Raw genomic sequence first — 14,196 nt, forward strand, 5'->3', positions numbered from 1 at the left:
CAAAAAAAAATGGTCATACTAAATGCAAGTTATTCTCAATGTCTTGAGAATTCGATATTGATGGATTAATTTTCTCTCTTCCTTGAGGTTTTCCACGTAAACTGAGTGTCTCATGCCAGTGATAAAAGTAACTATATGATATATATGAACAAAAGGTGTATGTAATGTTTCCCACTGATGAAATATGACAGTTGACAGGAGGATTGATGAGGATATAATGTGGGTTTAAAAATGATGCATGGATAGAGTACTTGTTAAGGAATAGCTACATGATGAGTTTGAAAATAAACGCATAAGTATTAAACGACATAAATTGACCCAGAAAAAAAAAAAAAAAAAAAAAAACTTTCGATAGACTTAAGAAACAGGAAATACAGAGAATGATAATAGACTTAATAGACTGTTGAGATTTGGGAAAATATATGAGTGAAAATCCTTGTAAAATAATAACTAATTCATAAAATTCCCGTGTACACAAAAATACTATTTAATCCATCAACGAATATAAAATGACACTTGAAAACAAAAACAATTCTCTCTCTCTCTCTCTCTCTCTCTCTCTCTCTCTCTCTCTCTCTCTCTCTCTCTCTCACACACACAAACACACACACTTTATATTTATGTCAGACGAGATCTCGTTTTCAAAAAAAAATATTTCTTTTATGAGAGTGCGGGAATGGAAGATTGGATTTACCACCCTTATAAATATAAGTTGGATTTTTCAAAATCATTATCCTCTATAAAAAGATGAAAGGACTTTTGTGGATCTCGTTCATGATTGTAAACTATGGCTAGGGTTTATCTTCAAAAGAATTTTTTTTCCATAATGTAGAAGTGTGGAAGATTTTAAACTTTGGTTGATTTCATATAGAGCACGCCATCACCAATTCTATTATCATACGTATTTGACACCTGTATTTTTTTTTATTTGTACCTATGAAAAACAAAATCAACACTGGTTTCACAATTAAAATAATTTCTTTGTTGTTGTTACCCTTAAACTGTAAAGAAAATAGAAAGATAACGCAAGTCTATTAGCCTGTTTTTTTCCCATTCGTATGGGGTAACACGGTTGCCTTCTTTTGAAGGACTTTGCTTTGGCTTTTGGGGTGGACCGTAGTCCCAACCTGCTGCCCTGCCTGACATCGCTTAGACCCCTGTAGTGTATGTGTGTGTGTTGTACCACCCATCATCGCCCTTCCTCCCAGCAGCGAGGAGTCATGGCGTATTTAGGACGACAGTTCGAGACGTGTGAGGTGTATGTTACGTTTTTAAAAGGTATTGGAATGGCTGCCTAACTCTGAAGTCGATAGTTTATATTTTTTAACTCCCTTGTAGCCGACAGTATTTATAATACTAGTTTAAAGAATACTGGCCCTGAAGGGCAATGCAAATATTACTTTTCTTGGACGAGAAGCGGCATTATGCTTTTTTATACAATTTTGTTTCTTATTTTGTTGGACTTCCCTGCTCTGTTCACGAAGGCCATTTATCCTTATGGAAGCTCTTTTGATTATTTTCCTTACTGGTAATATTTACTTTTCAGTTAGCACTGTAAGTTAACGAATCTACAGATAAAAGTTATACGTCCAGTAAAGGGTTTTGGGCCTTCTTTAAAAGCATTAAAATATATTGTGATAATTTTCTTATCTCATTAAAAAAAAGTGGAGATAAGGGCTGTTTTCCAAAAAAAAAAATAAGAAAAAACATTCATATCTTCATATCTCAATAAAATAATGTGGAGATAATGACTTTATTGAAACAGAAAAGAAAAAAAAAGGATTCATATTTTCATATCTCTAAAAAAAAAATGTGGAGATAATGACTATTCAAAAGAAAAAAAAACAATTTCATCTTCATCCCACAAGTGTATATTTTCTGTATATTCTCGTTTGAATTTCACTCAAGTTAACGATTCAGATCAGAGTCAAGCTCTCAATTCTGTTATGGTCCATTATATCAAAACATAGATTATGTATAATATGCTTTAACATTTTATCTCCTTTATAGTTAACTTAGTATAGAAAAAAAACAATAACAGCGAGAGATAATAAGTCAGAAAGCGTATAATAATTGCTATATTCAAGATTAATGAAAATATTTACAATAATTTCCAAGATTCATAGTATACTAACTGTTCGTCTAATAACATGAATTTATACAATTTCGTAAACTAATAAAAACCTTACACTTATAACTGTTTATGATGTAATACTCTGATGACGATGAAGTTCGGCACCCAATTTTGAAATATTTTTCAGGATGAAGTTTTAAATATAAAATATGACAATCAGAAACACAGCTTCCCTTGATATTCGATCCTCCAAGATTTCTTTGTTTTCTTGAAGAATTGGCAGCATTGTAAAGAGAAGTAATTATACAACAGCTGTCACAGATTATCTCACAGGAGCAATCTCTTCTATAAAAAGCCTTGTGTCCTTTCTATACGCAACAGAGAAGTTTTCTATAAAACTGCAAATCGTCCAGGCAAGCAATATTATGCCATATGCAAGGTTGGAGACAGATAAATTACGAATATTTTTTCCAGAAGCTGTTGTTCTAGCATACAATAACGACTATGATTTAAATTCATTACAACGTTTATATCTTAAGGTACCCTGACACTTGCAAGACTTTTTGCCACGAATTTGTCGTGGCAAGTCGTGACATTTTGTGGCAAAAACTGGAAGATCAAAAAAAAAAAAAAAAAAAAAAAAAGAATTACCTCAGAATCACAGCTGACCTGTCCACATTGACAAGAACTGGCACAACGAGTTCACGAGGAGTTCACGCATAGTTCGCACATAGTTCGCGCACTTCCTGCATCGTCCCGGTGAGTTGAACATTGGAAAATTCTCGTCACGACATGCCACTATGTCACGACGGATTTAGGAACACTTCATACCAGTTCACGACGAGTTCACGCCAGTTCACGACTCAAGTCGTGACAATGCGTGCCACAAATTTGTGCAAGTGTCAGCCTGGCTTTAACATTAGAATTCAATATATCAAAACTAACCCTTTTTACCTAAAATTAATAATTCTATTTTACATATAAAAGTTTACGTGTCTGTATATAAATTTTTTAATTCTATTCATTTATTAATCGGCATGGCACACATATTGCTTCCATATTTCTACCACATGAATGGATTCCCGCAATGTTTTGAAACAGTCTGGAGACAATCTAATTATGTACTCATTTGATATGAATATGTCCATCTAAAATTATCATGGCATCCTACAAAATACTTATTTTCTAATTCCACATGCACATACTTTGTTTTTTCTATTATCTCTTCCCATTTATTTCGTATTTCAGTCATGGTTTCATGCATGTATGCTTAATTTTCTTCTCTTGATTTACGACTATTTTTACCCCTAGGTGAATAAGACATTGCTCAATTTCACTGCTAATTTTCAAATCAGAAAATTTCAATAAGCATATGCAGATATTCTTCATTGTGCATTTGATTTCATATTTTAACAAATAACAAATTTAATTCACAAGTTTCTTCTCTAAATAAAAATCGATCCAGGTCAATGGAGTATCATTTCCTACCAAATTTTACTATTATTCGAAAACATTTAAACTACTATAAATTTCTGTTAAAATATTCTAAAAACTTCAGTGGGCTAAAGACCAAGGATTTTGAAGTCAAAGTTCGACTCCTTATTCAATCAATGTAGCGACTTTATTCGATAATAACTTCGTTGTTATATTGTTAAAGGCGATTTCAATTAATTATTCATGTTTTTTATTCGTTGTTATTATTAATATCATTTTTGATTTGCAAATCTCATAGCTCGTCGCTTTTCGAAGAAATAAAAAAAAGTACCATAGTTTGCAAATAATATTTAGGAACCCCGATATTATGCAATATCCCACAACTTAGATTTTACCTAATCGTAATTGATTAAAACTTTTATTGCTCATTATTTATTTAACAAACTGTGCTCATCCAACAGAACGTTTGTTTTAGTGATGGATTTTTTAATTCGATATTTTAGTGTTTCTTATATTCACATATTTGTTAGGATAAACAATCATACATTTTCTTTGATTACATGAATCATCTTGTGGAAATATTTAATTTAAACTTGAACATTTTGACAGAAAAGTTGTTCTAAGACTTTTTTTTCATTCGATTTTCTTTTGTATTTTTTTTTTATTTATTCATACCCAAGGAGAAATTTATACTTTGAGGGCCGGAGACAATGTTGGTTAATAATTGTAAAAAATAAAGAAAGAAAAAAAAATCAGTCCCCTACATTTGCCAAGGTTTTAGAAAACGATGAATGGTAGTAATCACTATAAACTCTCTCATTCTGATTACTGTAAATTGCCATTAAAAAATGCTAAGTTGGCAAATCTAATTAGAGAATAATCATACAAACAGTTCTCTGTACTTCAAAGCAAGGATCACCAATGATGTATTTATTGGCTTACTTATTCCACTTAAGAATGTATAAACATTTCTCGAAAACTATTGACATAGAAAATTTTTTATTTCTTTAAGGGGTGATCGAATAATGTAGTTGGAAGAGGTTAACGAATATGGGATTGATGCGTGTAACGAAAATCCCATCACGAAGTTTTTATAAGCTGATTGAACAAGACTATGTAAGCTAAAATGATTCACATTAAAAATGAACTGTTAGAATTTATAGAAATTATAGTTGGATGATTTCTGATGGCAAAAGTTGAATTGAGAAAACATTGTGAAACATTACTAAGAAAAGAAAAATTTCAAGAATTTTTTTATTGTGTAGAGACCAAGACGAACAACGATGGGAGGAACATGCCACATTGAGCCTGATAGTTCATGGACTACAACATCTAAGTGAAGGAAATTGCATATTTTGGGAACACAATATCAAATATTGGCTACACCAGTTGATCCTTGATTTTATGGTTTGTATAGATCCCTCAAAAATGTATAAAAGATTATATTTAATTAACATAAAACAAAGAAAGAAAACAATTCTATAGTCTAGAAAATTACAATAGAGACGTTAGCTTTAATCAAGGAATAATATTTCTCTTAATACAGGGGTTCATTGACCATTTTGCTTTGCAGGCACCTCTGCATTATGAATAGAACCCAAGACCCCTCGCCCATAGTCCTAAAATTTTGGCAACATTTAAATCATAAGGAATATTTTATCTATTTATATAATAGTATACTTTATTGCTCATAGTGGTATAATGATAGATTTTCATAGACCTGATATATGCTATTCCAATGTAATAAACAATGTACAGAAAAAAAGAGTAAATAAACATATGGTAAAACCAGATTTTATCTTAACCTTTTTTCAACGTTTCCACATTATACAGATTATATTGATACAAAATCAACGGCTTTTTCGACAAAAAAAAATAATAATAATAAATAAATTAATAAAAAAGACCAGTTAGGTCTGCACCTCCTAACACATCAATGTTCATCAAATGTGTTTCAATTTCATGGGATAGAAAAGCTAAACTAGTTAGATTGTCCTGTGGAAAACAGGAAAAAAGAGGTTTAAGTTTTTCATTACTCTGGTTACTGTGAAAAACATCAGCAAAAAAGGATTGCCTTTTCCTTTGGAAAGTGAATGACAGCGTAGTGTGGTTTAAGTAGCGGATGGACATTTGAGCTTACATGACGATATCAGACGACTTATGTCCCTGTATTGTAACTGAAAGGATGACTTTTATGGCAAAATTGTATTCCTTTTCATATGGAACATAAACTCTTTTGGTAACTCTTGGCTTAGCATAGTTATTTCAAGTCAAATCTGACATGTTATCTTTCCAAAGTTGATAGGCCAACTCCTCCTCTCCAAAAAAATCACGTCTGAAATCATCATTGAACAAGGTTTGTCTTTCACTCGGTACCTTAGCACCGGAGAAGGGATACGCCTATCAGTTATGTTGGCCAGAACCTCTTTCAAGAGAACAATGGGCTCAACAGTTATATAATTATGACCAATTAGGATATGAAAGATAATTCAAAACATCATCTGACTCTGCTTTATATATATATATATATATATATACATATATATATATATATATATATATATATATATATATATATATATATATATATATATATATATAGACATATATATATATATATATATATATATATATATATATATACATATATATATATATATACACATAAATATATATATATATATATATATATATATATATGTATATGAATATATATATATATATATATATATATATATATATATATATATTTATATATATATATATATATATATATATATATATATATATATATATATATATATATATATATATATATGTACATATATATACATTTATATATATATATATATATATATATATATATATATATATATATATATATTTATATAGATACATATATATATATATATATATATATATATATATATATATATATATATATACTGTATATATATATATATATATATATATATATATATATATATATATATATATATATATATATATATATATATATATATATATACATGTGTGTGTGTGTGTATATATATATACACACATTTACACACACATATATATATATATATATATATATATATATATATATATATATATATATATATATATATATATATATATATATGTGTGTGTGTGTGTGTGTGTGTGTGTATATATATATACACACATTTATATATATATATATATATATATATATATATATATATATATATACTGTATATAAATTAGATAAAACTAACCAAGATATACCCATTCAAATTATATTTTATGTGAAATATGGTAATTGTTTTATAACACAATGAATACAAAAAATTCTGTGCAATATAAAAGACAAATGAATAAATAATACATGTACAAATATATATAAAGGGAAACAAAATTCTTTTATGCACACAAGTATACCAACACTTATGAAAACACGTATACAACCATTCATTCCAGATTTTTCAGTTGGGTACTTACTCCTGTTGCTTCAGCAATCTTGCTCGGCATTGGGGCGTTTTACTTGCTGCATGCCAAGACGTTGCATATGCCCTGTTGTAGAGATTTTATCGTTATACATTTTTATCGGTAAAAAAAAAAAAACACAAGAATTACCCATTCACGTTATATTTCATATAACACCTAAACATTAATCTATAACACAATCAATATAAAATATACAATGTAATATGAAAATATGAATAATACATATATATATATATATATATATATATATATATATATATATATATATATATATATATATATATAATATATATATATATATATATATATATATATATATATATATATATATATATATATATATATGTAAATGAAATAATTAAGTAAAAAATTATTCTTACATACACACGACTATATACAGACTAATGCACACACGTACACAACTATACATTCCTAGAAATTTTAGACGAGTACCAACTCTTTCTGACTTTATCTGACACTGCATAGAGAAGTTTCAGTGCTACCTGCCACGACGATTCAGGTCTCCTGTTGAACCTGGTAGATAGATAGAAATACCAGGACACCTAGTAGCGAGACGGCGAAAAGGGGAGGAGGGGATAAAATGCTACTTCTACACTTCCTATGATTGGAGCAGAAGAAAACCTTCTTGCACCGGAGGACGTTGCAAGGCGAACATTACCACCGCGTGGCTTCCCAGGTCCCCTTTGACCAGCACCAACCACGCCTCCTGCGCTGGGTTGTCCTCACTTATGGTGGCTTGTGTTGCAAACTTGAGCAATGTCTTCTCACAGGTTCCATGACACGAGGATGTCTTAGAGGTGAGGCTATTCATTGACATTGTTGTTAATGTTGTTTCCGCCCTTCCGGCAGAGTTTGAGTAACTTCTGGGGTGCTGGTCAACAAAAAGGGATAAACATTAACTTTACTTTCCTATATGACATCTTCTGCTTTGCAGGAACACTTGTTAATGTCAAACTCCAAGAGATCATCTGCAAAATACAACATGAAGATTTTGAATCTCTAATTCTTCTTTGAGGAGTGCTTACATTACAATGCAGAGACATCTTAGAGTTTCATTTATATCAAGTAGACAATAAAATTCTTTGTCCATTTGTTGGTATCCCGCGTAAACTGATAGCACTTGGCCATTTAGTCGAAATTATCGTGAAAATTTTTGGTCACAGAAGGCCTCCCCTTCTGTCGACGTTCATGATCCTCAACCGCGGCGTTTTGACTGTTTCACAAGGGTAATGTCATTCCCAATAGATATAGAAGTCTTATCTGGCCTGCAGAGGCACGTGGTATCTCGGGGAATATTGGTCCATGTAGGAAGTTGCTGTGTTTACGACCACCTCTGGGGAGCCGAAGAATCCCTCAGGTATGCACTACATTTTCATACAATTCCTGGGAAAGGGCGAGAGAGTTATAGTAATTATCCATGTACAGGCAGTAACCCTTTCTCAGTAGATTACAACGAGAAAGCAGCGTTATAGATTTTAGTTTACGATAAACTTATGAGAGGCGGTTGCTAAGAGAGAGGTGAGGTGAATGCAAGTAACCTTTATTCAACAAATAACGAGTTTATAAATAAGCAGTTCCAAGTAAAAAATTCAGAGAAACTCATACACCGAAGGCAAGCCTATACAGGTTCTGTTATCATTGCGGGGAAAAGCGAGATATGAAAAAAGGTAAAAAACGTTAATGTACAAGCGTGTATGAAACATGTGCGGTACATGCTTTCCCCCTTGAAAAAACATACATGTGAAAAAGGGTGCCCTGCTCTTGCAAGGTCCTCTGGCAGGAGACATGCAGGATTTAGGCCATGAATGGATACCCAGTCTTATTTTCCACGAAGGGTAATTAGGAAAGCCTTCAGTGTGCGAGGGATCACGAGGAAAGAGCCAATAATTGCAAGTTAAGGTCAAAGGTCAAGGTCGAGCAAATGATCAAGAGATAAGCTGACCTGGCGAAGGTCTGCGCTCTACTGAGTGCCCCTTTAGTTGCGTCAGAAATTTTTACGATTCTCTTTACACTCTTAATATTCACGTCTCTCATACTTAATATCCCCAAGTTTTGTAGAGTGAAGAACGTAAAATGCTTTAATGGCCTTCCTTGTAAATAGATGACATCACAAGACGTTAGTCATTTTTCCAAAAAAAACTCAGCTGGTGGAGAAGTTTTGTGTCTCTTACCAAGAAATATATTATCCTCAAAAAGACATGGAGACGTCACAACGTCCTAAATAACAAAAATTTTAATCCTTTTCATGTCAGATTCGAAATGAGTCTTGTCTACTAAGTGGAGCATAAAGACGTATTTTATCACCAGAACCGCTAATCTTCCTAAGGCCTTGACGACCAATAAGGCTGAATTTACTTAGCAATAGGGGATACAAAATGGCTCCCACGTTGCTGCTTATAGATGGCCACCCATAAAAAAATTCAGTATTGAGAGCTTTTCCGCCTGAATATTTACCAAGGCATCAGATAAGCCAATAAATAATCATTCTCTCTCTCTCTCTCTCTCTCTCTCTCTCTCTCTCTCTCTCTCTCTCTCTCTCTCTCTCTCTCTCTCTCCCAAGACCAGGTAGTTTCCGATTAAAGAGGGAAATACAATTCTCTGTCTAATTCCTGGTGCAATTCTGAGTCATTACCAAACTAATCAGAAAAACAGCCCCGCTCTCTCTCTCTCTCTCTCTCTCTCTCTCTCTCTCTCTCTCTCTCTCTCTCTCTCTCTCTCTCTCTCTCTCTCTCTCTCTCCCAAAACCAGGTAGTTTCCGATTAAAGAGAGAAATATAAGTCTCTGTCTTATTCCTGGTGCAATTCTGAGTCATTACCGAACTAATCAGAAAAGCATTTCTCTCTCTCTCTCTCTCTCTCTCTCTCTCTCTCTCTCTCTCTCTCTCTCTCTCTCTCTCTCTCTCTCTCTCCAAAGACCAGGTAGTTTTCGATTAAAGAGAGAAATATAAGTTTATGGCTTATTCTTGGAGCAATTCTGAAAATAAAAAAAGCACCTCTATTTGCCTATCTTCGGGTATAATAAACATAATATTGATTTCCGTAACATTTGCATGAACGTACTATATTTTATGAACACATATTCTGAATTCATTATACAAACTGATATTACATCTTAAATCTCAAACTTGTATAAATTTGACCATCTCTACAATGTTTTATTTCCATAATCTGGATATGTCCTTATTAAGAAAGATGAAATGTCTACTATATTAATTACATTATTAATGATGTAAATATCGCATTTCCCCTCACACCGAGTAGAGGAAATTTTTACCAACTAACCCTTATACACATCATGAGCTTCCCTCTGTTTAATGGGCATGATATAAGGATTTTTACTTCATTCTCCAGTTTCCAGATCTTCACAACAACACATCCTTTACCTACGATGGTATTTTGCCACCAAAAGTTTCCAAGGTCAGCCCTTCTCTTCCAAACCCTTATACCTCTCCTAGAAAGTCATATGGTGTTTGATCCATGCATTCCTTAAATTTTACATTATTAATTTCTTTTTTATATAGAGTGTAATCATATTTAAATTTTCCCAGATATTTTACATGTCTCCTGGTCAACATTTCATACCAGCTCTTACTTTGTTATAGGTTTCACTTGTTTTTTTATTTCAATCTTACATTCCTTTAAATCATTCTCTACCGTTGTGGAGGATTTATTTTTTGTTTTATTTTATTTTTGTTTTTGCCAAATCCTGTGTGAGAGAGAGAGAGAGAGAGAGAGAGAGAGAGAGAGAGAGAGAGAGAGAGAGAGAGAGAGAGAGAGAGAGATATTGTGTTAGCGAGCGAAAGTAGTTAGGGTTAACGATCGTTTGTGGTGAGAAGAAGGACTGTTGGTTTAAAATGAGATTGTTTGTTTACATTTTTTAGTTAGGTTACGACAGTGGTGAATGTTTCGGAGCGAATGCTTTTTTTATTTGACTGCAGCTTGAGACAGTTCGTTTTGTGGAATGCTGGATTATATTTTATATAATTTTTCGCCAGCGTGAAAGTGTTTATATATTTCAAAAGTAAGTACAGTTTTGTTTATCTTTGCTTATAGTGATTGTGAATGATAGGAACAATTTATTATTTATCTTTGATTATAGTGCGATAGTTCAGTTAGTTAGGAGTGTTCGTAAGTGTTTTTCTTTTTTATTTCTGCAGGCCGTGATTCCTCCTTTGGAGAGAGTTCACTTGAATGTGAATGTTTACTCGATTGATGATGACTTGGCTTGTATAAGGAACTTGATAAGGCTGCTGAAATTTCGATAATTGTTGATGACCTGTACCGTATTAAATTCCGATTGCTGTTGTTGATGAGGATGATGACGATGACGATGATGATAATAAAACCCACCCCAATCAGGGAAGTAGCTGTGGCAAATTGCCACCCAGTGGACTGTTAACCACAAAACCGTGATATTGGTTGTTTGCGTAAAAAGACAGTGGCAGTGTGTGGACGACTGTGTTGGTGTCCATAAACTATATATATATGTTTCTGTGTTTTGATGTTTGGGTTGTGGTAAATTTAAGTTGTTTTGTTAGTGTTTAGTTTTAAGCTTTATTTATTTTGAGGGTTTATTTGAATAGTGTATGATCAAGGTCTATTTGTGGTACGTGTATGATTAGTGATAAGTGTGATTTATGGTTTATGATGAGCGTTTTAGTTTGTAAGGAAATATAGTTTTAAGGTCATGTTTTTGTTTATTTTGTCCTTTTGTCTAAGAGTCTGGTTTTAGATAACGTCAGGGGAAAGTTTGTGTTGTTGAGACAATTGTCAGTTAGAGTGATTCAAGGGTGTGGGGGTTGTCCTTGCAACATCCCGCCTCACCGTTCCCAGTGCCTGTATTAGCATATTCTCCATAACATTACAGCCATTAATATATTCACAAACAGCATGAGTCTTCCTAAAATTAACTATCAATTCCTACTGCAATTAGAGTTACCTCTATCAAAAACAACTTTCCTTTACATAAATCTTCGATTATTTATCAAAATTCATTCACCATGAAATAATTTAAACCATATAGTATTTTAATTCGATAATAACCAATATATATTCAGAGCTACCTCCATTTTCTCTGCGTCTTCAATTCGCTTCTATATTCTTGCATCTTAGTTGAGCTTATGAGAAATCTAGCTTGGTATTATATTGAATATTTCTCAGCTACAAACTGCATTTAAATACAAATCACCAATAAATACACATTTGTGAAAGTGAGGGATGGATGTATGAACGAATAACTAGTGGTGATTCTCACTATTTTGCAAGTAGCCAAACCGACATCTTTTAGTGTCTTAATGAGAATAATATAAACACGTTATGAAACAATACGTTGAGGAAACTCTTCTAACAGTAGAAAATCTCATTAAAGTTAAATAGCGCCAGATAATCTCAGGATAAATTTAATACTTTATTCTAAACGAGTCTCATGTCGTAAATGAATACATGACCAAGGTCTCAAATACATATTATTTTTTCTCTTTCCATTTGAACATTCATAAATATTGAAAAAGTACTTAATACAACGTAATTTACTTGCTGATTACTGTTAAAACTAACAAAACTTCAAATAATTATTATTGAGGAATTTTTTTTTCTCAATAATATAAGACAATCTCATAAAAGTTAAATAGTGCCAGATAATTTAAGGATAAATTTAATACTTTTATTCTAAATGAGTCTCACGTCGTAAATGAATAAATGTCCAAGGTCCCAAATACATATAATATTTTTTCTCTTTCCATTTGAGCATTCATAAAAATTAAAAAAGTACATACTGTAACGTAATGTACTTACTACTTACTCTTAAAAGTAACAAAACTTCCAAAACTATATATTGAGGAGAATTTGTTCTCAATAATATCATTCACCAATTGGTGTTACCAGGGCTGATGACCATAGAATAGCAACAAAAACCAAAAATTTTCTTCAATAGATCAGGAGCTTGTATGAAATCCATATATTATATAAGTCTTTTGCTCTATAACTTTGAGGAGTGCAGAAAAAAGAAAAAAAGAGAAAAAAAAAACATTCTCTTAGAAAATGGCATCTTCGGTCAGTTCATCAGAATACCAAATTAAATATGAACTAAACATATAGGAGAAACCATTTTCTAAAAGACTTCTTACACGAAAGGCCAGTTTAGCAATCAGAATTTCCATGAGCATTCATGACAGAAAAATTGAATACACATTACTGAAAAAGTTTACAGATACATTCAACTTGTAAAATCTTTAGGAAGGATACTTTGTTGCATCATTTAACTTTGACAAGTTATACAAATTTTTAATATAGTGGAGATATGAATACAGTTCCCAAATCAAATACGAGATATTAGAATATTCTAAATGATAGATTAAGGCCGAGTGACCTAATACTACTTCATCTAACTTTTTACTTAGAGTAAAATTCTTTTTGGATAAATATAAATACTTTTTACTACCACATATATGCATGATTTTTGACAAGTAACATCTGGCAAAAAGAAAATGTAAACGTACGCATGAAAAGGAAATCTCTTTAAAAAGTTAAAATGGATATTAAACTAATTTTGTTTTTATTCCGGGGTAATCCCTATCGGTCAAAATAAAAAAAAAAATATCGAGGTGAAATATTGTCCTTTCTTCAGCTCGCTTAAAAATCATAAGAAATGTTGTCAATAAACACAGGCTAATATAATTGCCTTCGAAGTCTACATATATATATATATATATATATATATATATATATATATATATATATATATATATATATATATATATATATATATATATATATATATATATGCATATATATATGCATATATATATATATATATATATATATATATATATATATATATATATATATGTAGACTTCGAATGCAATTATATTAGCCTGTGTTTATTGACAACATTTCTTATGATTTTAAGCGAGCTGAAGAAAGGACAATATTTCACCTCGATATTTTTTTTTTTTATTTTGACCGATAGGGATAACCCGGGAAATAAAAACAAAATTAGTTTAATATACAGAGAGAGAGAGAGAAAGAGAGAGAGATTTCAGGAAACCCAAGAAATAAAGGATTCAATTTAGAACCCATATAAAAATAAGGTTGTAATCTTAGAAGCATTGTACAGTTTTTGAAATATCTTTTTATATCATAAAGCAAAATTATATTGTAATAACTGTTGCAAAAACTAG

Source organism: Palaemon carinicauda, chromosome 7 (genome assembly GCF_036898095.1).
Source record: "Palaemon carinicauda isolate YSFRI2023 chromosome 7, ASM3689809v2, whole genome shotgun sequence".
Classification (NCBI taxonomy): domain Eukaryota; kingdom Metazoa; phylum Arthropoda; class Malacostraca; order Decapoda; family Palaemonidae; genus Palaemon; species Palaemon carinicauda.